We start from the raw sequence: 23,015 nt of genomic DNA, 5'->3' as shown, positions 1-23,015 counted from the left end.
CTTTTCAGTCGTGCTGCTTTATCTTGATTTGCCTCTGTTTTGGCAGGGACACAGAGACTCTGGCCCAGCGGGTGGCGAAGAGGGACAAAGCTTTGACGGGCAGCCAGCCCCTGGCGGGCACTCCAGGCGCACCGCTGGTGGTGGAAAGCAGCCCGGACAACAGCCCCCGACGCAGCCCCCGGCTCAGCCCCCAATGTAAGCCCATCAACCATTCCTTTCCCCATGTCTGTCGGAGTGTGGGTTGCTGACGCTAACCTTACCGGGCTCGCAGGAGAAGCACAGCAGGAGGAGGAGCCACTTAGGGCTTCTCCCAACATGTCGCCCCCTTCTCCCACACCGCCCCGGGGGGCGTCCCCGGCATGGGCGTCCACCACCAAGCCCATGCACACGGAGGAGGAGGAGGAAGTGAACTTGGGTGCTGGCGGCCCTGACACGGGTGAGTTCGTTGGCCCCATTGTCCCTGCTTGTTTCTGCTGTCTCTCTTCTCTTTTTTAGTCCTTTGTTTGGCTCTCCCTCATTCTCCATACTGGTATCTAGGCGTTCCCCCGGCAGACCAGGGGACCACCGATGCCACCATCGAGGAGATTGCCAAGGACACGGAGGCCAAAGTCACCAAGATCACCACTGAGGAAGCAGCCAAGGATGTTGAGGAGGCTGCCGCAGATTCTGTCGTGGAGTCCGGCAAGGCCACCAACGAGGAGGCCGGCAAAGGGCCTGCCGGGAACGCTGGCAGGGGTGCTACTGCCGAGGATGAGGCCGGCAAGGGGCCTGCCGGGGAGGCCAGCAAGGCCGCTCCCGAGGAGGAGGTGGTCAATGATCAACCCTCCTCCTCCGCTGCCTCCGGCACGGGCAGGTACTTGAAGGTGGTCGACAACTTGTTCGTCCGCCTTCCAGGGACGGCGAGCACCGGAGCGCCCGCCGAGGGAGAGGTTTTCGACGACGAGGTGCTTGCCGCCGCCGGCCTTGAGGTTGTTGACGAGCCAAGCACCGGTGGCGGCTCCCAGGAAGAGCGGCTCCTCCGGGCCATGAGTGCCAACTTCAACAAGCTCCAGGCGCTCCACCGCGCCCATTTGGACCAGGCGAGGACCAGGGAGGTGGCAGTGAACAAGACGGACGCTGACCTCGAGGAACACGTTGCCGAGGTGCAGGCCTGGTTCCGCCAGGCTCATGAGGAGCTGAGGGTCGCCCAGGAGCAGCTGGCTGAGCGTAAACGGGAGCTCATCTTCAAGCAGTCCGACCTCGAGAAGGCCCAGGAGGTGGCGAAGGCCCAGGCCGACAAGGACGAGGCCATCCGGCACCAATGCGAGGCCGCGCTGAACTCCTGGGAGGAGGATCTTGTCGCCCGTGAGGTGGCGCTCGCCGCCAAGCTTCACGTCAAGGATGAGGAGGTCGAGAAGCTTGCTGTGGAGCAGACTCGAGAGCTAGAGCAGAAGCACAAGGAAGTGCTCGATGCTCAAGCCCTGGTCCATGGTGATAAGGTGAAGGAACTGGAGGCAGAGCGGGACGGCCTGAAGAACCGAATCCTGGAGCTGTCCTCAGAAAAGAACACACTCAACGAGGCTCTGGCCGACGCGCACGCCGCGGTCGTCAGCAAGGCTGAGCTGCTCTCCACTGCCAATGACGCCATCAAGGACTTGAAGCTTAAGCTGGAGGGCCTTGAGGGGGCGCTTGAGGAGGCCAAAACCCGGGAGGGGACCCTGACCCAGCGCCTGGCGGAGGAGGTGCAGCTCCGAGCAAATGAGGCTGCCAATCTCAAAGATCACGTTGAGGGCGAGAAGGTCTGGATCAGTCTCCTTGCCGATGTTGCCAACAGAATCACCGACAGCTGGCCGACATGAAGATGTCAGATGTGAGGTACACCCTGGAACCAAATTGAGCCCAACGCCAGTCTGACCATGTTCTTTGAAAGCGTTCTTGGGGCCCTGGAGCGGTTCCACTCAAACAGGGCGAGCTCTCTGGCCGATGAGGCCCGGATGCTTTTCCGGGGCGCCTTGACCAAGGTCCTCACCAAGCTGGCATACTGGAACCCCAACCTCGACTTCGACGCCGTGCTGGATAGCTTGCCGGGCGACGCGGACCTCACTGTGCTTGAGGAGCGCATCAAGCCCATCATCAGCCGCGTCGGCGGAATCCAGAGGCTGGAGGGCCAGCGTTGGGACTAGACGCCCCGTTTCTTGTCGCCGCTGCAGGTTCATGACCAAGACAATTTCTATCTTTAGTTAAAACTGCAACAACAATTGATGTACTATATACTCTGTAGTACTTTTGGTATGATGCATGTTATTTCCATGTTCGATCTCCCTCTGTATGTCCACCCTACGTTTATTGGGTAGGCTTGCCGGCGCGTAAACCCAAACCGCTAAGCTTTGAAGGACGGATCCTTTAGCGCCCGGAAGGGTGTGCTTGCTGCCAGGCGAACCACCTTGCCATTCTCAGCGCGGCCGCTCGGACTGTCGAGCAGACTCGAGACAGAATGAGAGCATTGCCAATAGCGGAAGGACACCCTACCATTCTCGAGGCAGCCGCTCAATCTGTTGAGCGGACTCAAAACATACCAAGGGTGTTGCCAATAACAGAAAGGCCCCACTGCGTGCAGGTTTTTCGTAGAGGGGAGAAGATCTCCGAGGGGAATAACCATATATCAAAAAGGAAAAACTCAAAGTGCTGCGCAACTTATCTTTCCTGTCGCCGTGCGGGCGTTCGCCACACCCGTTGACGACATTGCTCGCTTGGTCGTCTCCTTCCTCGGAATCCATGGCGACGAAGAACTATTAAACTAACTGCCGAACCAGATTCTCTCAACAAGCGCAACGCCCCCTACCTGGCGCGCCAAAGATGTTGGTGGAAACGACACCTATGGGATCAACTAGGATCCCTACTACAGTTGCAGGGCGCGGGGTTGAGAGGAGAGCGGGATCAGTAGTCAGACAAAGCACATGGGTCATTTACCCAGGTTCGGGCCGAGACGTGCGTAATACCCTAGTCCTACTTTAGTTGTCTATTTGAGTGTTCTTGCTGTTCTTGAGGTAGCTACGATGTATCACTTGCTCAGGGGTCCGAATCCCTCTCCAGTATGCCTCGGGCCTCCTTTTATAGAAAAGGGGATCGCCACAGTGGCACACAGGAGGTGGCATCAGGGTACTATGGCTAAGCTTATCACTAGACATTACGGGACAAGGCGCATTAAATGTGAACCCCCGTCCCGTCCGTCGCTACTCTACCCTGCTCCGACACGCGTCCGGTCCAGCGGGGCGCGTGGTGCCATGTAAGCTGGCAGGAAGCTGAGGTGGCATGGTGATGAGGTCTTCACGAAGATTTGCATGCCACCACGTAGGCGTCGCTGAGTTGGCCTAGAAGTCTCCTCTTGACACACATGCTCCTGCCTAGCTGGTGATGTCGGGTGGTAGGTGTGACATATGCCAACGGATGGCTTATCATTGTCGGACCCAGTAAGACATCGCCGGTGCCTGGAAACGGGATAAGGCGAAGACATGCATGCCGGCGAATCTTACCCAGCTTCGGGGCTCTCCGTGGAGATAACACCCCTACTGCTGCTCTGCGGGGTCTCCGCATGATCACTAGCTCAACAAGTAGCTACAAGATGCTCCTTGAGCTGTTCGGTGGGAGGAGGAAGAAAGGCAAGGCTAGCTCTCTTCTCTCCCTATGGCCGTGTCTAAAACTCTGTCAGATCAACCCTTTGCATGGGTATCCTGGGGGTTTATATAGGCCTACCCCCTGGGGGTACAATGGTAATCTGGCTGGGTGCGGGCACAGGTCGTCAGTGTCTACAGCTGCCGCCTTCTCCGCTGGCTTTTGGGGCCCGCCGACTGGTAGGTCCCACCGGCTGTCGGCTCGCTGGCCGACAGGCCGGCCCAACTCCCAGGGGGTCCTGTCGGGGGCTGCTTACTGTTGCCTCACCTCTGATGACGAGGGCTTTGTCGCGGCAAGCATGGCTATAGTGCCGCCGCCTTGCAGGCTCCCACTGTAGCCTTATCGTGTCTCATCTGCTTAAGGGTGTGCGCGCCCCGAGGGGGAGCAAGCCGCCTACTGGATGCCGGCCCGGCCTTGGGACAGCTGGGGGAGGTCGGGCCTCCTTCGATGTCTCTCTGACCGAAGGGGCCCACCACCTGCGGGCCGTACTGGCGACCCGTCGTGGATGGCGTCATGACTCTTATGGAAACAGTGCCACGCCGGACGGGGGATGGCTGCCCCGTACGGCGTACTGTAGCCATGCACTCTCCGGGATTCGGGGGTGGCAAGGTTTGTTGGAGCCACGCCCTATCCTGTCGCTGTTATGGGTGGTGGTCTTTGCAGGCGGTGTACAGCCGCTTGCCTCTTGGAGCCGGCCCTTCGTGGGCCGCCTCTGGGGAGCCGGTCCTTCGTGGGCCGGCTTCTTGGAGTCGGTCCCTCACGGGCCGGCTTCTTGGAGTCGGCACGAGCTTGGCGTCCTCCGAAGGTTGTTTTATGGCTGGGCCTCCTTCCGCCAGCCGGCATAGGTGATAGCCGGCCGGGGGAAGGCGGCCCCATGTCTTAGGTGCTTCAAGGTCCGATCGTCCTGTTGTTTTTTCTGAGGGCCAAAGGGAGCCGGTTAGGCTACCCGTGGTCATTTACTCCGACAGTAGTCCCCGAAGCTGGTTGGGCTTCACGGCTGAAGAGGAAATCCTGAAGCTCGGCCAGCTTCCTATCCTAGGACCAGGCAGCCAGGAGCCGACCTTCCTTGTGTGCCTTCTAGGCGAAGCCTTCTCAAATTCGAAGGCGGGAACCAGCGGGCGCGCCGGCCGAATAGCGGGCTGACCACCGCCTTCTGCGCGCCACGTGGCACCCTTCGGCTGGCAGGGCCTGCCAGCCCACGCGCGCGACGGGACGCCGTTGCAGGCCGGGGCCCGCCACTCCCGCGCCTCGGCCCGTGCGCGGATCTTTTGTGGCCCGAACCGACCGCACGTCTTCCGGCGCCGGTTCCCACTCGCCATCAAGGCACGATAATCACGGGGCATGGGGGAGTGGGCGCAGTTAATCCCACGCCCCCCTACGCCTCGCCTCCTCGGCTTCGCCGCACGAGGCTATAAGTAGGGGCGGGGAGGGGGAGCAGTAGTATTTCGCACGCTCGCCCTCACCCTGCCTCCTTCTTCTTCCACCTCGCCGCGACAGCTCCTCGTCGTGCCCCTGCCTCGGCATCCTTCTTCCTCCCAGCGTGCCGCAGGCTTGCTGCCTCCGCGCCGGGCGCTTCTCGCCATCGCGCTCGCTGCCATGGCTCCGACGTCGAGCTCTTGGGATGGCTCCACCATCCGCGACGACCACATCGAGTTCCTCCACAAGACATGGCGGCTGCCCAGCGAAGAACCCGTGCACGTCCGCCTCATGCTAGCGAGGGAGATCTCACCGGTGCCGGAGGAAGGCGAGCGGGTGATCTTCTACTCGCACTGCATGCGCGTTGTCGGCCTCCCCGCCAGTGGCTTCTTCCGCGCGTTCCTGGACTTCTACCAGCTTCAGCCGCACCACCTTACCCCCAACACGGTGGTGCTGTTGTCGGCCTTCGTCTCTTTGTGCGAAGGCTTCCTCAGCGTCCTCCCCACCATCGAGCTCTGGGGGGAGTTCTTTCAATCCAAGCTCGGCACGGTCACGGCCGGCGTGCCGGCTCCGTGCGGCGCCTTCATCGCCATGAGGAGGTCCACCGCCGACAACCCCTTCCATTCAATCGCGCTGATCCAGTCGGTGAAGCTTTGGCAACGGTCTTACTTTTATGTAAAGAACGTTGCCCCGAACGGCGACTACGTCAACCTGCCGGCTTACGTAGCCGGCCTGCCGCCTGGGAGGCCGGCCACGTGGTCCTACCGGGCCAGGTCGTTGACGCCGGCTGGGGCCGAAGCCGTCGCCCGACTTTGGGTGCTCATCCAGTCGGACCGCCTGACCGGGCCCGACTTGATCGCCGCCTTCGTCGAGCGCCGGGTCCTTCCGCTCCAAGGCCGGCCTCATCTGATCTGTCAGATGAGCGGCCGCTTTGACCCAAGCTGGCTCAGCACCAGGGAGATGCCTCACGACAAGGTGTCTTACATGGTGAACTACATCGCCAACTGCAAGCTCAAGCCGGATTGGCAGTATGGCATGGCGCCGTTTTCTTGCGCCAATCCACCACCAATGGTAAGTTTTCTTTCTTTATTTGTTGCTGAATCCTTTTCCGGGCCGACTCTTGACCAGTCGGTCTGTTCTTAATCAGAACCCCCTTCTCCACCCTCCGGCCGGGACTGCGGGACCGGAGCGCGAGTTCGCCCATGACCGCGTGGCGGACGATCCTGACGACGCCGACTTGGGGGCGGCCGCATTGGACGAGGACGCCGTGGGGGCGGCGATGAGGCAGGCGGCTCCGGCCTCACCGTTGGCTTCGAAGACTGGCCCGATGATGACGAGGCCGACCCCGCCCCACGCCGCCAGCCGGCGTCCGACCCCCAAGGCGCCGGCCCATCCGGCGGGCCGGCCGCACAAGGTGGCATACTAAAGCGCCGAGCGGCACCGACTCCCTTCGGCGGTCGGTCGAAGGGGCCTAAGGTGCCCGCGGCGGCAACCAAGCGGGACGAGGCAGCCGCGTAGGCTGCCCGCTTCCGCAAAGTGGTGAAGCAGCCGCAGATGGTCTCGGCGTAAGTTCTGGTCTTTATGCAATTTTCTTTCTTTTCTTCGGTTGTTGTTCTTCTGAGTCTTGTCTCCCGTTTGGTCAAACAGGGCCCCGCTCACTCTTGAATGGACCACCGCCGCCTCCAAAGTCGGCAGAGCGGGAGGGTCCGCAAGCTCCCGTCGCATAGATCCCCGCGCCGTCCTTCAGGCGGCGACGGAGCAGAACGCGCGGGAGGCGCGGGAGGAGCGGGAGGCGGAGGTGAGAAGGGCAGCTGCCGCCGAGCCGGCCCTGGAGACGACGGCGGAGTCGGTCGAGGCACAGGCCGACGCGGCGGCCAGGGCTCGGGCGGAGGCCGAGACCGCGGAGAAGACGGCGGAGACCCTGCAAGGCCAGCCTCCGCAGCTCGTCATCCCCCTCCGCTCCGCGCCCCCAGATGTTCCACAGCCCCCGCCGGAGGAGACCAGTCGCGACCCGCCGGTGATGGAGAGGGAGGAAGGCGACGTAATCGTCCTGGAGAGAGGAGTGGTGCCGCCTCCGTTGGCCGGGACCGGCCAAGGAGGCCAGCCCGAGGTGCCGCCTGAGCAGCCAACTGCACAGGCGGATCTTGTAGTCTTGTCACCGGCTCGCCGGCATGCGGCGAGGGTGGCTTCAGAGCCGGATCAGTAGAGGGCGGCCGCCTCCAGCTCGTTGTCGCATGATCTGGAGTCGGCCACCACTAGCTCGCCAGGGTGGACGCAGGGCGGTGGGACGGCCGGGCTGAATTTGGTGTTGCAAGACGTCCGCAGCCGGCTTCAGGCCCAAGCCACCGCGCTGCAACAATGTACCCGAGAATTTCTCGCGACGCGGGCGGTCGTTCGGGTGAGTTTTCTTGTTCTTGATTTCTCTCCGTGGGGGCGCGTCAGTGCACCTAGGGCTGGAATTCGAGCCGAGTCGAGCCAGCTCGGCTCAACTCACTAGAGCTCGTTTCGTTAACGAGCTAGCTCGACTCGACTCGTTACTATAACGAGCTCAAACCCAAGATTAGCTCGACTCGTATAACTCGCGAGCTGGCTCGTTTAGCTTGTTAGGCTCGTTTAAGATATAAAACATATATATCACTATACAATTGTAATTTTCTTGTAACGCGTGAGTCACCTAGGAGGCTAGGCCTTCAACTGCTCGGCCTTGGGTTGTGCGCCTGGGACGTAGGCTGTTTAGTGGCTGATCTTTCTTTGTATTGGGAGTGGCTGATCTATTGTATCGAGCCTAGCGAGTTACACGAGTACTCGTGAGATTGGCTTGTTTAACTAGGTCTATAAACGATCTTAAACTAAAGCTTGGCTCGACTCGTTATTCTTCGTGTTCGAGTCAATTCGAGCCGAGTCACAAGCTACTTGTTTAGCTCACGAGCTTCGAGCTTTTTTTCCAGCCCTAAGTGCACCCACTGGGTGTAGTCCCCGAGTTCCGAGCCGGCTGCTGAGCAGGCAAGACCTGTTTTACTGACTTGCTCTTGCTTGTTTCTTCGTCCTGTTTGCAGGATTACCACAACCTCCACGCCGCTACCTTCAACTCCTAGGTCCGGGAGGCAGACAAGAGGGCCGCTGATCTGAAGGAGAGCCAGCGTGAGTGTTTCTGTCTTTTCATCTCATGTGGGGGCGCGTCAGTGCACCCACTGGGTGTAGTCCCCGAGATTCGGGCCGACTGCCGAGCAGTCGGGTCAGATCTTTCTTGCCGACTTCTTTTTTAACTTCTTCTTTTCATGCTGTCAGGAGCCAATGCCGACCTGAGGCAGCAGCTGGATGTTGCCTAGACCGCCCTTCGCACCAAGGAGGGTGAGCTCAGTGCCTTGGCCCAGGAGCGTGACCGCCTGGCCAAGAGGCTGGCCGACTAGGAGGAAAGCCACCAGGCGGCCCTAAAGGCGGTCTAGGACAGCGAGGCCGCCCTCAAAGCTGAATTTGAGACCGAGGCAGCGGGCTGGGACGAGGCAAGGCAAGCTCTGAGCGAAGGCTACGGCCGTGTCGAGGACCTGATTGACGGTAGGCCTTGTTCTTCTTCATTCTTTGCTTGTCTTTTGCAAGTCAGCTTATCTCCTGACTTGCTCTTTTTCCTTCTTCTTAGTGCAGAGTACTTCCCTGGCCATTCAGTTGCTGCCCTCCAGGCCATCAAAGCCCACCGTGAAGCCCGGCAGCAGGCTGGGGTTCAGATCGCGTCGTATGCCAACCGGACGCTTGAGGAGCAGCTTCTGGCGATCGAGGCCCGCCTCCAGCCGGCCTACCGCATGCTCCGCCGGCTACAGCGTGTCGGGGCACAGGTGCTGGCCGCCCTCTGGCCCGGCGAAGTAATTCCTCGCACTCCTAGCCGTACTGCCGACTGGCTGGAGGTAGCCGTTGGCCACCTTGAGGCCTGGAAGGCTTCAGCAGCTCGATCCGGTGCTCGACGGGTGCTAGAGTTCGTCCGGGCATGGTACCCTGGACTGAACTTGGATCAGCTGCGCACCTGGAGGCAGGAGGCCGACGAGGAGCTGGAGGTAGTGCGGCCGGCTATCATCCAGCGTGCTTCGGCGATCGCCGAGTTCACCGACACCAGCGCCTTTGCTCCTGAGGTGAACGAAGACGGCGTCATGCAGCCGGAGGACTGGTTCAGGCTGAACCCGGCTGATGGCGAGGACTCAGCGGAGGAGATTGACTCCAGCGACGAGGGCGAGGAGGAGGAGGAGGACGACGAAGATGCCGAGCCGGATGTCGGAGCAGCCGGCCAGCCTCAGCCTGACCGTGCCTCCAGCAACGAGGCACGCGCGAACGCTCCGCCTGCCGCCGGCGGCGACCAGGCCAAGACTCGCCAGCCGGCCACTCCTCCAGCCGACACTGCCGTCTCCACCATTCTTCCTGAAGCTCCAGGCTCTCCCTTGGCTTGATTTATCATTTACTTTCCTGGTAGTTACTCTTTGGACAAAACTTGTTATTTTGCGCAATTCCACCCACTGGGGTGTATTCAAACTTCGTTGAATGCCGGCCTTTCGAAGGCTTTTGATGTAAATATTATTATGCATGTGTTTGGCTTCCATTCCGACTTGCTTTTTATCTTTCAGCTTTCTTCCTTTGCCGCCTTCCCTTGGTTGCCGCCTTCCCAGCCGGACAGCTGCTCTGCAGTCTGTGCCCGGGTAAGGAATTTGGCCTTCTAGGAAGGCAAAGGTTCAAGCTTTCTTAGATTTTGGCAGAGTAGGAAAAGGAAGCCGGCCAGCCGACTGCTTCGACACTCGGTTGGCGAGGGGGGAAGCCGGCTTGTGTTATGTAAGTTCGTTAGTCCTTAGCCATTTTTTCATGTGGGCATCCCTTCCGCCTTTAACTCTTGCTAGTCGGGCAGCTGATTCTTCGAGTTGCGACTCTCGCAAGAGAGGGCTTGGGTGCCGGCACATTACTTGTCTGACTGCAGGTAGAACTCGGACATAACTCAAGGCGGCGAGTCCCCGGGCCGATTAGTCGAACCCGGTGCCGGAGGGAGAAAGTAAATGCAGTAGGGTAATCATGGTGGTGACACCTGGCATACATAGATAGAATAGGGCAGTCCCCGAGAACTTCTTGGGGGCCCGTTGTATCATACTTAATACAAAAGGTAGCGTGATACATACTGCATTTCAACTGTAAAATCTTCGAAGAAGATTTGCGTTCCACGGGCGCTCCGACTCCTTGCTGGAGTCATCTCTCTTGCGTGCCGTCGGCTTCTATGCGTCGATTAGGTAATAGGAGTCGTTTCCCAGAGCCCGGCTGATGACGAAGGGTCCTTCCCAAGGGGCCGAGAGCTTGTGCTGGCCGGCTGTTCGCTGGATTAGCCGGAGCACAAGGTCTCCCTCTTGGAAGGTTCTTGGCTTTACTCTCCGACTATGATACCGGCGTAGTCCTTGCTGGTAGATGGCGGACCGACTGAGGGCTAACATCCGGCTTTCTTCCAGCAAGTCAATGCCGTCTTCTCTTGCTTCCTTGGCTTCCGCTTTGGTGTACATGGTGACTCGAGGTGAGTCGAACTCGATGTCGGTTGGGATGACAGCTTCAGCGCCGTACACAAGGAAGAAGGGGGTGAGGCCGGTCGACTTGTTTGGAGTAGTGCGCAGACTCCAGAGGACGGCCAGTAGCTCGTCGAGCCAGTAGCCGGCCGAACGCTCTAGTGGCACGACCAGTCGAGGCTTGAGGCCGGAGAGGATGAGGTCGTTTGCTTGCTCGACTTGGCCGTTTGACTGCGGGTGGGCCACGGACGCTAAGTCCAGTCAGATGCCCTGTGTTGCACAGAAACGTGCCAATGCTCCCTTGGTGAAATTTGTGCCGTTGTCGGTGATGATGTTGTGTGGTATGCCGTACCGGGTTGTGATGTCAGCGATGAATGTCACGGCAGTCGGCCCATTCAATTTCTTGATCGGCTTTGCTTCAAACCACTTGGTAAATTTGTCTACGGTGACAAGTAGATGTGTCATGCCGCCGCGCGCCGTCTTGAATGGTCCGACCATGTCCAGTCCCCAGACGGCAAAGGGCCAAGTGATGGGGATGGTTTTGAGTGCAGAAGCCGGCAGGTGTTGCTTGGAGCCGAAGACTTGGCACCCTTTGCAGTGTTTGACTAGCTCCTTGGCATCCTCCAATGCAGTCGGCCAGAAGAATCCATGGCGGAAGGCCTTGGCGAGGAGCGCCCTGGAGGCGGCATGGTGGCCGCATTCGTCTTGGTGGATGTCTTTGAGGATTGTTGTACCCTTCTCTTGCTCGACGCAGCGCTGGAAGACTCCGGTAACGCTGCGCCTGACTAGCCCTTGGTTCATTACTGTGTAAGCTCCTGCTCGGTGTTGGACTTGTCTGGCCGAGATCTTGTCAGTCGATAGTTCTCTGTTCGCCAGAAACCGGAGGATGGGCTGAGCCCATGATGGAGCTGCGATTTCTTCGACTGCTAAGACGGCTACTGCAACCAGGGTGGGCGGTCTGGGTTGTGAGGAGTTGGAGTCGACCTCCGCCTGCTGTGCCTCTGCAGTCCCCGGGCCGGGTTCGGTTATGGCAGTCCCCGGGCCGGGCTCGATTATGGCAGTCCCCGGGCCGGGTTCGACTATGGAAGTCCCCGAGCCGGCTGCCGGAGTCCCTAGGCTGCCTGCCTGGTCCCCGAAGTCGGATCCGACTGCGTCGGGGTCAGGCGGCATGAAGATGGAACTGGATTCCGGAGACGGCTTGACAGATGGCTTGAAGAGGCGTTGGAGGGCGACGCCTGTTGGTATAGCTTGTCGGGTGGAGCCTATTCGAGCCAGGGTATCTGCTTGCTCATTATCGGCCCGAGCCACGTGAAGGAACTCGCACCCTTCGAAATATCTACTGAGCTGCTGGACAAGGAAACGGTAGCTTGCCATGTTTGCGTCCTTGGCATCCCAGCCGCCGGATGATTGCTGTACCACTAAGTCCGAGTCGCCATAACACAGGATCCGGCGGATGCCGAGTTCCTTGGCTAGCCAGAGCCCGTGTATGAGCGCCTCGTACTCGGCCACATTGTTGGAGGCGGCAAAGTGGATTTGCAATGTGTATCTGAGTTTGTCGCCTTTGGGAGAGGTGAGGACGATGCCGGCTCCCAAGCCGGTGCGCATCTTGGATCCGTCAAAATGCATCCGCCAATGAGTGGAGTCCGGAGCCGGCGGCAGGTACTGGGTCTCGGCCCAGTCGATGAGGAAGTCGGCCAATTCTTGGGACTTGATGGCGGTGCGGGCTGATAGTAAATTGTGTACGGAGCCAGCGCAATGGCCCATTTCGCCACTCGGCCGGATGCATCCCGGCTGCCTATGATCTCGGCAAGCGGGGAAGTGCATACGACCATGATGGGATGCTCTTGAAAGTAGGGCTTGAGTTTCTTGGAGGCGAAGTACACACCATAGCACATTTTCTGATAGTGCGGGTAGTTCTGCTTTGAGGTGTATAACACTTCGCTCAAATAATATACCGGCCTTTGGACTAGCTGAGCTCGGCCTTCTTCTAGGCGCTGAACCACAATGACCATGCTGACCACCAGGCTAGTGGCGGCGATGTAGAGGAGCATGGGCTCCTTCTCAGTTGGGGCCGCCAAGACAGGCGGCGTGGACAGCATCTTCTTCAACTCGTGGAAAGCTTGATCCGCCTGGTCATTCCACTCAAAGTGAGCGGACTTCTTCATAAGTCGGTAGAGGGGGAGAGCCTTCTCTCCGAGCCGGCTCATGAAGCGGTTCAAAGATGCCAGGCATCCAGTGAACTTCTGGACGTCTCGCAGCTTGGTAGGGACCTTCATTCTCTCTCTATGGCCTTGATCTTCACTGGGTTGCACTCAATGCCGTGTTCGGAGACCAGGAAGCCTAGAAGCTGGCCGGCTGGTACTCCGAACACACATTTCTCCGGGTTAAGCTTGATCTGAAATCGGCGCAAGTTCTCAAAAGTTTCCTTGAGGTCTTCCAGCAAGGTGCCGCGTTTCTCCGTCTTCACCACAACATCGTCTACATAGACGTGGGAATTTCTGCCGAGTTGCTTGAGGAGGCATTTCTGCATGCAACGCTGAAAAGTGGCACCAGCATTTCTCAAGCCGAATGTCATAGTCAGGTAACAGAAAGCCCCGAATGGGGAGATGAAGGCGGTCTTCAAGCAATCAGCCGGGTTCAGCTTTATCTGGTGGTAGCCGGAATAAGCATCCAAGAAACTCAACAACTCGCATCCGGCTGTGCAGTCTATCACTTGGTCAATCCTTGGCAGGGCGAACGGATCTTTGGGGCAGGCTTTGTTGAGGCTGGTGTAATTGATACACATACGCCACTGCTTGTTCTTCTTCAGCACGAGGATCGGGTTGGCAAACCATTCTAGAAAGAACACTTGCATAATGAAGCCGGCTGCCAGAAGCCGGGCTATCTCTTCTCCGACTACTCTTCTCTTCTCTTCTGATAGGCGGCGCAAGGGCTGCCTGACCGGCTTCGCATCAGATCGGACGTGTAGCTTGTGCTCGGCGAAATCCGTCGGGACTCCCGGAATGTCTTTGGGAGACCATGCGAAGATGTCCCGATTCTCACGGAGGAAATCGACGAGCTCGCCTTCCTATTTGATGTCAAGGCCTGTGCCTATGACAGCGTGCCTCTCTGGGTGCTCCGGGTCCAGGGGTATCTTCTTTGTCTCCTTGGCCGGCTGGAAAGAACCTTGAGCTTCACACTCTTTGGGGTCAGGGGACAAGGCCAGCTGCTTTCCAGCCAAGGCCACAACTCGGTCCAGCATTTTCCTTTCTTCAGCAATTACGAGGGACTTGGCCAGCCGACTACTGACTGCTGCACACTTAGAAGACTTCTTGTAGTCTCCGGCTATGGTGATAATGCACTTGGAACTTGGCATCTTCATCTTGAGGTAGGCATAGTGGGGCACAGCCATAAACTTGGCCAATGTTGGTCGGCCAAGCAGTGCGTGGTACGGGCTCTCCAAATCCACTACCTCGAACCATATTGCCTCTCGGCGGAAATGATCCTTGTCTCCAAAGAGGACATCCATCTTGATCTTGCCGATTGGTGAGCAGGACAGGCCGGGTATGATGCCATGGAACACAATTCGGCTAGGCATGAGTTGCTTTGGCTTGATGTTGAGCTTCTCCATTGTGTCTCGGTACAGTATGTTGATACTGCTCCCGCCGTCTATCAGCACGCGGGAGAAACGAGCGGTGCGCCTCTCTGTTGCCAGGGTAGCATCCAGAACAAGGGCATAGGAGCCCGGGGACGGCATCACCTCTGGGTGGTCGTCCCGGCTCCAGCTGATGGGCTTCTCCGACCAATGCATGAACTCTGAGTTGCTGGAGGCGACCGCGTTGACCTCTTGGTGTTGTCGGCGGCGACTTCACCGATCATCCCGTTCGCTTGTGAAGACGATGTAGGCGGCATGCTCGTCAAGGAACTCGTCGTGGACGGCTCCGACTACTGGCCGAGCGGCCGGCTGCGGGGGGGCAGGAGGCGGCTGGCCCGCAGGTGTAGGCGGCAACAGCCCCTCGCCCTTGGAGATTCGGGTGAGCCAATGGCACTTCCGGGTCGTATGGTTGGACGGCTTCGTGCCGCTGTGGAACTTGCAGGGGGCATCGAGGGTCTGCTCATAGGAGAATGCCGGCTGCCAAGCCGGCCTGCCGCCCTTCTGCTTCTTGGGAGCCAGCCGTCCCTCAGGCTGCTCTTCTTCGACCGTTGCCACCTGCCGACTAGTGCAAGGCGGCATCGGATCCTTCCGCTTGTTGTCGTTCTGGTATGGGTGCCGGGTGGACTCTCTAGCCGGCGTCTTGGGAGCCGGCGCGAGCACTTTCCCAGAGGCGTCGACTCGGAGCTCGGTCTTCATGGAGGAGTCGGCCGTGGCGTATTTGTCCGCGATGATCAACAGCTCATCAAGGGTAGTCGGCTCGTCGCAGAGAAGTCGGTGCTTGAGCAGGGTGCCCTCTCGGCACCCGGCTATGAAGTACTCGATAGCCTGAACCTCGTGCACCCCTTCGCAGGAGTTTCGGAGCTCGGCCCAACATGTGAGGTAATCACGAGTCGACTTGTTGGGTCCTTGTACGCACAAGGAGAGCTGTCGGGGCTTGGGAGCCCGCTTGTAGGTGCTGGTGAAGTTGCGCATGAAGGCTTCCGTGAAGTCGAGCCAGCTGTTGATGTTGTAGGGCTTGAGGCTGTTGAGCCAGGTGCGTGCCGTGCCCTGGAGCATCAGGGGGACATACTTCACGGCACCGCGTCGGTTGCCTTTTGCTATGCGAACCGCAGTGGAGTAGTCGATCAACCAGTCTTCCGGCTTCACGGAGCCGTTATACTTGGGCGTGTCTCTTGGGAGTGAGAACCCTTTGGGAAAGGGCTAGTCGCGGATGCAGGGGCCGAAACAAGGTGGGCCGACATCGTCTTCTTCTTCTAGGGCCAAGGATCGAGCAAGGCGGTCGATTCGATGGCGGGCATCGTTCTCGTCGACTCCTTCGCGGCGAGCAAGTCGGCCGCTGAGAGTCGGATGCTCGACAGGCGGCAGGGTGGGATATCTCTCTCCGTGAGGTGGAGGAGGGGGCAAGTCGCCTCGTCTCTCCACACCTCGGGGACGGCCCTCCACGTCGCACTCGATGGTGATTCGTGTGGGGCTGCGGCTAGCAGCCGGCTCCTTCTCTTGTCTCGCACGGGCGCCACCCGCAGTCGGCGTACACGACGTCGCGCCGTGTTCTCGGCGAGGGGGGCTTCCAGCTCAGACGCCGGCTTTGTGTCGTGCGGCGGCCGCGCCGATCAGCTGCTGGATGCGTCTGGTCATGTAGGGGAGCTCGTTGGCCCCCAGTCCGTTGAGCTCCTCAACGATCGACTGGGTGGCGCATAGATTCTCGAGGGGCGTGGCGTAGATCGGGCGGTCCACACCCAACATGCCGGTAATGGCCGCGCCATGTTGCTTGACGGCGCCGACCCGGCTTGGCCCTTCTGGAGGCGGCGTGCCGAAGGCGGCTCGGTCGACCTTGCGCTGGTGGGCTTCCGTGAGGCGTCTTATGGTGTTTATCTTCTGGCCCTCCGCGACGAGGGCAAGGTGGCGAGCCTCCAGCGCCTCGGCGTCGGTGTCGGCCGGGATGGGAACGCACAAGTCCTGCAGCACCGCCTGCATGGCGTCGTGGGTGTTCTCGCCGAAGGCGGCTCCGTGGCTGATGACCAGCACCTCGGTGACGGTGCTGCCACCACTGTCAGCTCGCCGGAGAGAGTATTCAAAGACGATCACATTGGTGGGGAAGGCGTCGAGCGATGTTGTGTCAGAGTCGACAAGCATCGGGTTGATGGAGCCAACCGACTCCAAGTCCGCGGTAGGCTCGCCGGAGACGTGGAGTTGGTCGAGGAGGCTGACGAGGCGGCTCTCAAGGCAGTCGGTGCCCGCGTCGGATGCGGGCTCGTCGGAGATGCAAACCTCGCCAAGGAGATCGGCGAGGCAGCTCGCCGCGCAGGCGTCGTCGACGCTTTGCAGCGCGTCGGGGCAAGCGCCATCGGGCGTGCCGGGCTGGCTACGCTCGCTGGGGAGGAAAAGGGTTCCCGTCCAGAGCAGGTCTCCGGACGGCGGTGCACCTGGCCCCACGGTGGGTGCCAAATGTCGGGTGGTAGGTGCGACATATGCCAACGGAAGGCTTATCATTGTGGGAGCCAGTAAGACATTGCCGGTGCCTGGAAACGGGATAAGGCGAAGACATGCACGCCGGCGAATCTTACCCAGCTTAGGGGCTCTCCGTGGAGATAACACCCCTACTGCTGCTCTGCGGGGTCTCCGCATGATCACTAGCTCAACAAGTAGCTACAAGATGCTCCTTGAGCTGTTCGGTGGGAGGAGGAAGAAAGGCAAGGCTAGCTCTCTTCTCTCCCTATGGTCGTGTCTAAAACTCTGTCAGATCAACCCTTTGCATGGGTGTCCCGGGGGTTTATATAGGACTGCCCCTCGGGGGTACAATGGTAATCCGGCTGGGTGCGGGCCCAGGTCGTCAGTGTCTACAGCTGCCGCCTTCTCCGCCGGCTTCTGGGGCCTGCCGACTGGTGGGTCCCGCCGGCTGTCGGCTCGCTGGCCGACAGGCCGACCCCACCGCCAAGGGGTCCTGTCGGGGGCTGGTTACTGTTGCCTCGCCTCTGATAACGAGGGCTTTGTCGCGGCAAGCATGGCTACAGTGCCGCCGCCTTGCGGGCTCCCACTGTAGCCTTACAGTGTCTCATCTGCTTAATGGTGCGTGCGCCCCGAGGGGGGGAGCAAGCCGGCTACTGGAAGCCGGCCCGGCCTTGGGCCGGCTGGGGGAGGCCGGGCCGCCTTCGGATATCTCTCTGACCGAAGGGGTCCACAGTCTACGGGCTGTACTGGCGACCCGTCGTGGATGGCGTCATGACTCTTATGGCAACAGTGCCACGCCAGACGGGGGATGGCTGCCCCGTATGGCGTACTGTAGCCATGCACTCTCCGGGATTCGGGGGTGGCAGGGTTTGCTGTAGCCACGCCCTATCATGTCGCCGTTATGGGTGGTTGTCATTGGAGGCGGCGTACAGCCGCTTGCGTCTTGGAGCCGGCCCTTCGTGGGCTGCCTCCGGGGAGCCGGTCCTTCGTGGGCCGGCTTCTTGGAGTCGGTCCCTCATGGGTCGGCTTCTTGGAGTCGGCGCGAGCTTGGCGTCCTCTGAAGGTTTTTTTATGGCCGGGACGCCTTCCGCCAGCCGGCATAGGTGATAGCCGACCGAGGGAAGGTGGACCCATGTCTTAGGTGCTTCAAGGTCCGATCGTCCTGTTGTTTTTCTGAGGGCCAAAGGGAGCCGGTTAGGCTACCCGTGGTCATTTACTCCGACAGGTGGGCTGGCAGCTGCATGGGGAGTGGTGGCGGGATCGTGGCAGGAGTGGGCCTAGCTGTGGCCTCGCAGGCGTCCCCGGCAAGGGCCTTGCCGGGGCCCCGGCAAGGGTCTTGCCACGGCGCCATGGTCGTCCCCGGCAAGGGTGTTGCCGGAGGTCTTGTGGATTTCCTTGGCAAGGATCTCGCCAAGGGTCGTCGTCTTCTATTCTTTGTCTTCATAAAGATCTGCATGCCACCACAAGAGTGCCTCTCGAGCCCTAGTTCCAATGAGGCTGGAGACCTTGGGCTCAAGGGTGGCGCATTCTGCTGGCGGGGGATTGGGCAAGTTGCCCCGACAAGGCTCCTGCCGGGGCCGCGGAGGCTGCCCCGGCAAGGATCTTGCCGAGGAGAACCACCTCGCCCTCTTGGCCTTCTGGTCGTGGCGTTGCTTTGACCGTTCTACAGCTTCGACTCTTCCCTCTGCCCTGCTTAGTGTGGTCGTGCGCGCGGCTTCGACTGCCCGTGCACTTAGTAAGGGGTACAAAGTAGTGCCCCTACTTTAGTACACCGACAGGAGGCAGCACTATAAGCCCCTATCTTTCTTTGTGTCCGATTAAAACTCCATACCCATAAGTATTGCGTGAGTGTTAGCAATTGTGAAAGACTAAATGATGGTTAATCATGTGGACTTGCTAAAAAGCTCTTATATGGACTCTTTCCGATGTTATGATAAACTGCAATTGCTTCAATGACCAAGATTATAGTTGTTAGTTTTCAATGAAATTTTTGAGTCATACTTGGCATTGTGAATAGATTGTTACTTGAACATAAGAAATCATATGACAAAATATATTTATGTTGTTGTTATAAGAATGATCATGATGCCCTCATGTCCGTATTTTATTTTTATCGACACCTCTATCTCTAAACATGTGGACATATTTTTCGATATCGGCTTCCGCTTGAGGACAAGCGAGGTGTAAGCTTGGGGGAGTTGATACGTCCATTTTGCATCATGCCTTTATACCGATATTTATTGCATTATGGGCTGTTATTACACACTATGTCACAATACTTATGGCTATTCTCTCATATTTTACAAGGTTTACCTGAAGAGGGAGAATGCCGGCAGCTGGGATTCTGGGCTGGAAAAGGAGCAAATATTGGAGGCTTATTCTGCATAGATCCAAAATCCTGAAACTCCACGAAAGTTATTTATGGAATTTATAAAAAATACTAGCGAAAGAATCAGTGTTAGGGGGCCCACACCCTGTCCACGAGGGTGGGGGGCGCGCCCACCCCCCTAGGGCGCGCCCCTGCCTCATGGGCCCCCTGACAGCCTTCCGGTGGCCATCTTCTACTATATGAAGTCTTTTACCCTGGAAAAAATCATAAGCAAGCTTACGGGATGAAACTCCGCCGCCACGAGGCAGAACCTTGGCGGAACCAATCTAGGGCTCCGGTGGAGCTGTTCTGCCGGGGAAACTTCCCTCCGGGAGGGGGAAATCATCACCGTCGTCATCACCATCGCCATCACCAACGATCCTCTCATCGGGAGGGGGTCAATCTCCATCAACATCTTCACCAGCACCATCTCCTCTCAAACCCTAGTTCATCTCTTGTATCCAACCTGTGTACCAAAACCTCAGATTGGTACATGTGGGTTGCTAGTAGTGTTGATTACTCCTTGTAGTTGATGCTAGCTGGTTTATTTGGTGGAAGATCATATGTTCAGATCCTTAATGCATATCAATACCCCTCTGATTATGAACATGAATATGATTTGTGAGTAGTACGTGTGTTCCTGAGGACATGGGAGAAGTCTTACTATAAGTAGTCATGTGAATTTGGTATTCGTTCGATATTTTGATGATATGTAATGTTGTCTATCCTCTAGTGGTGTTATGTGAACGTCGACTACATGACACTTCACCATTGTTTGGTCCTAGAGGAAGGCATTGGGAAGTAATAAGTATATGATGGGTTGCTAGAGTGACAGAAGCTTAAACCCTAGTTTATGCGTTGCTTCGTAAGGGGCTGATTTGGATCCATATGTTTCATGCTATGGTTTGGTTTACCTTAATACTTCCTTCGTAGTTGCGGATGCTTGCAATAAGGGTTAATCATAAGTGGGTTGCTTGTCCAAGAAAGGGCAGTACCCAAGCACCGGTCCACCCACATACCAAATTATCAAAGTAACGAACGCGAATCATATGAGCATGACAAAAACTAGCTTGACGATAATTCCCATGTGTCCTCGGGAGCGCTTGTCTCATATCAGAACTTGTCCAGGCTTGTCCTTTGCTACAAAAAGGACTGGGCCACCTTGCTGCACCTTATTTACTTTCATTGCTTGTTACCCGTTACAAATTATCTTATCACAAAACTATCTGTTACCTACAATTTCAGGGCTTGCAGAGAATACCTTACTGAAAACCGCTTGTCATTTACTTTTGCTCCTTGTTGGGTTCGACACTCTTACTTATCGAAAGGACTATGATAGATCCCCTACACTTGTGGGTCATCAGGGAGATGAGATATGGAACTTGCACTGCAGTAGGAGTAGCAGGAGAGTCTGCAAAGATCATCTGTTCCGGTTGCTCCACAGGACCACCATCATTTCGTGCCTTCATCCTTTCAGATTTTACCTTGTCAAGTAAACACACAAGAAAAAGGAATGAAATTCACACTTCCAAATTTGTTGATGCATGATCCCAATGAACACAACTTTTATGTATGGCAACCACATTGTAGGACGATGGAATATGTATGAAAAACGCTAAGCAGAAGGCATTTCAACAAATTGGAAGCAATGCAATCTAGACACCATATGAAAGATCCAACCAAAATCACTCTACCAAGTTAGATGTGTCTCATTATAAGTGGCACTTCAACAAACTAGAGGCAATACATGTTCGAAATGATATGCAAGATGCAACCAATATTACACTGTCAACTTGAAGGTGTATCGTCAGAAGTGATTGATGAGGGATACACAAGAAAAGTTGTTTGATGTAAGAACATGGTTAATAGAAATACATAGTATGTACCAAAAACAGGAAGGCATGTCATATTCACAGGTGTAATGTGTTAACTAAGTAGATGCAATTTACCCTAATTAGAAGCATTACAAGGTAGATACCATATGCAACATGCAACCACATATCACACTGCCAAGTAAGAGCAAGCACCTGCGATGGTGGCGTGGGGGAATTGTGGTAATCAACTAGAGAGCTACATTGACTATCTTCATTTAGCCTTGTTGTTTCTTGAGAATCATGTGGGGAGGACGACACTGCACTCTTTAAATGAGTAGCGCGTCTCCCAGTAACCCACCGGGGTGACTATCTCATCATAAGTGATTGATGAGGGATACAAAAGAGCATTAGTTTGAACATTGTTAATAGACATATCTAGTATGTATCAAAAACAGGAAGGCATGTCATTATCAAAGGTATAATGTGTAAAGTAAGCAGATGCAATTTAACCAAATTGGAAGCAATACAAGCTAGACACCATATGCAACATGCAACCATATTTGACAGTGCGAAGTTAAAGCAAGCACGTGGGATGGTTGTGTGTGGCAATTGAGAACATCAACTGTAGAGCTACGTTTACTGTCTCCATCTGCTGACAATGCACCCTTTAGAGCGCTAAAATGCTTAGTGCTTATCTTCGAATTACACTGGAGCAACTTCTTCTTTTCTTTTTTGTATTCATCAACACTGCGTCAGAGTCTGAAATACCCATGCATAAAAAAACAATAGTGTGAGTATGGGTGAAGTGTGTGCACAATTAGTACTGTGTAAAGGTAGCAGATAGCAGGTCGGTGAGAAATAAATGAGGGGAGACATATGATAGCTCTACAACATGCATGGCGCACACAATTACTACAGGATTCTATGAAAATAACAGTCAACTGAAAACAAATAGGCCAGTCCATTTTTTCTACACCATCCTATGTACAAAGAACGGGCAGATCGCTTTCATCTACATCCAGCCAGTCAGTGTTACGATCTTCCTCGAAACGCGAGCGACCATCGGCCCAGTCCCCTGCCTCCGCCCTCCCCTCGATCTCACCGCACCGCCATGCTTGGCACCGCCCCCCGGCCATCCCTTCAAGCCCTGCCGACCTCCAAATCAAGCGCAAGCAGCTCCTGTGCCGCACACCCCCATGATAGAAACCGATGCGCCACTTCCCCGGCGAACAGGTGGACTAGGTGCTCCGCGCGCCTAAGCGGGTGCTGCTTCTTTTAATTGCGGTTCGACTGACCCTGAATTGACATCCAGTCGGGCGACTGACCTCTAGCAAAGGTGAAATAGTTAATAGGAGGAAACCTTGTGCATTTAGTATCACAAAGAAGATGTAGTAAGAAGCGCTCAACTAGTTTCTTTTGTGGGATGAATACGGTGTGAGCAGAGACGTAAGATTTGCACGAATAAGGGAAGAGGTGTACCTCCTTCTGCTGGCAGTGCTATATCCTCCTTCTGTTTTTCGAATGATCTTCTTGTGGTTCGCTGGAAACAAGAAGTTGTGGAGGACGGTGGAGCCTTGGATGAACCCATGGCCAAGTTGTTGAGTGTGGTGTGGTGGTCGTTTGTTTGCAGCGGGGAACCAGATTTGAGGTGGCGAACGACGGTGTAGTGGGAATAGCTCCGGTGTGGTGGACGGTTGCGACAGTGGAGCGGCAGTAGTGAGGCGCAGGACAGCGTGGTTGAAGTGGTTCTAGTATGGCGCACGTCAGCGTCAGCGTCGTGGAGGTTGCTCTGCCTCGTCTTCAGCTGCTAAGTCCTTGAGGGTGTTGCGGTTGCGGTTGCATTGTACGACGATGTCGGGGTACCGCCTCTGGCGTGATGGAGGAGGGTGGCGGTGGATTGGGCGCTATGGGGTGGAGGACGGAGGAGGCTGGGTTTTCACGGCTGGTGGAGAGGGTGTTTTGGCGCCCATGGAGTATGAATGGGGAAACGGAGGGAGGGCGATCTAAGGGGGAACAATGTTTCGGTTTAGGACGCGCTTGTTTGAAATTTGGGAAAAGTTACAAACTTTGCCCCCATCTAAAATTTCGGACATATTGCAGGTTGGGGGTAGGACATTAATCTCAGGTGTCCCAAATGGTGAGCGGGATAGATTTCGGCCGAGCAC

The sequence above is a fragment of the Triticum dicoccoides genome, chromosome 6B (assembly GCF_002162155.2).
Source record: "Triticum dicoccoides isolate Atlit2015 ecotype Zavitan chromosome 6B, WEW_v2.0, whole genome shotgun sequence".
Lineage (NCBI taxonomy): Eukaryota > Viridiplantae > Streptophyta > Magnoliopsida > Poales > Poaceae > Triticum > Triticum dicoccoides.
This window is presented reverse-complemented; position numbering follows the sequence as displayed.